The sequence below is a fragment of the Rhipicephalus microplus genome, chromosome 5 (assembly GCF_043290135.1).
Source record: "Rhipicephalus microplus isolate Deutch F79 chromosome 5, USDA_Rmic, whole genome shotgun sequence".
Taxonomy (NCBI): domain Eukaryota; kingdom Metazoa; phylum Arthropoda; class Arachnida; order Ixodida; family Ixodidae; genus Rhipicephalus; species Rhipicephalus microplus.
In genome coordinates this window covers 151,684,851-151,686,146 of record NC_134704.1, presented here as the reverse complement: position 1 = coordinate 151,686,146, position 1,296 = coordinate 151,684,851, and the positions used below count along the sequence as shown (strand labels likewise).

The 1,296-nt window shown below is 41.3% G+C and overlaps 1 non-coding gene across 1 annotated transcript; it reads left to right on the top strand.

Moving 5' to 3' along the window:
- Positions 1-850: 850 nt before the first annotated feature.
- Positions 851-992, top strand: LOC119175134 (U4 spliceosomal RNA). The gene has a single exon (XR_005110252.2). It is a non-coding gene; the product is annotated as a U4 spliceosomal RNA (small nuclear RNA).
- The last annotated feature ends 304 nt before the right edge of the window (positions 993-1,296 follow it).

The following is a 1,296-nucleotide window of genomic DNA, read 5'->3' as shown; positions in this document are numbered from 1 at the left end:
CCATGACAGTATACAGTGCCCTATAGACTGAGGGAAAAATACGCATATCCAGTGTTGCCCAACGATGTGCATTGATAGCATCAGTGGGCAACAAGAACTTTAAAGACAGCATGCAAATTTTCTTCCGTTTCCTTCCATTATTTGACAAAACATATTGTAATAAATCTCCATTTGAGCTACATAAAAGTTATAAAATATTCTCCGGTTCTTTAAGCATCTTTCTTTATGTGAAAAACGAAGAAAAACTTTCCTTGCCCTTGAAAAAATCTTGAAAACGTGCTTTCAGTTTCGACGTTAGCAGCTAGTAAATGAGGTGACCGGAAGTTTTTTGGGGTACAATGGTTGCAACCTTGAAACTATATATACTCTAAGCATAGGTAGTTTTAGTATCTACCAAATTTTGTTTGTTATTACTAGCATTCTACCGAAAGGGAAACACCTGTACATTTCAAAATTGCCTACTTTTTCTTTGATTACAAAAGAATGCCGTGCGCAGAGCTTCAATGAACAAAATTGTTGTAGAGGCTTGTCCGGTCCCAAAAATTACGCCAATATTTTTATATTATGTGGCATACACTATTTGGAATTTGATAAATTTATTCAACCAAATCACTAATTGTTTTGAACTCCCTTCGAACCAAAAATTCAAGCCTGGCACAAGAATAATGATGCGTTCACTGAATTTAAAAATAAAAGGGCTATGCTGGGAAGATGATCACATCATGCTGTAGAGAAATTAGCTTCTTCATTAGAGAAAGCGAAATGCTAGAGACAAAATAATGGTATTACCCACCTGTGTAATACGCTAGGTCCTGGGAAGCGTTAACTCGACAAAATAGTTGTTCACATCAGCTTTGCGCAGAGGCAGTGTCGCATCCAATGAAGTGCCAACTGAGGAGCGACTATTGCTAGTTGAAAACTTTTCCCAATACCCCGCCTGGACGACGTGAAATACCGTCGGCCGTGGCAATTTTTGGAAGGCCTTCACAGGCCTTGCTCTGTAATACAAAGACAGATATGCATTCGTGAAGATTAGGCGACGTGTTCAGCGGCCCGGCGTGTTTTCACGGCACTTCAATCAGTTACAACGCAACAGCGGCCCATAAATGAAGCGCCTACTGTCAGCACATCTCGACCCTTTTGTGCATTACGTCAAGGAACCACCAGTGACGAGCACGTAGTTAGATATTAGCGCGAAATGCGTACCCAGACATCGCGACACGTTTGCGATAATGGCCCAACTCTTCCTTCGCTGTATTCTGCTTGCGTCGAGATCGTGGTCAAGATCTGCAGGCC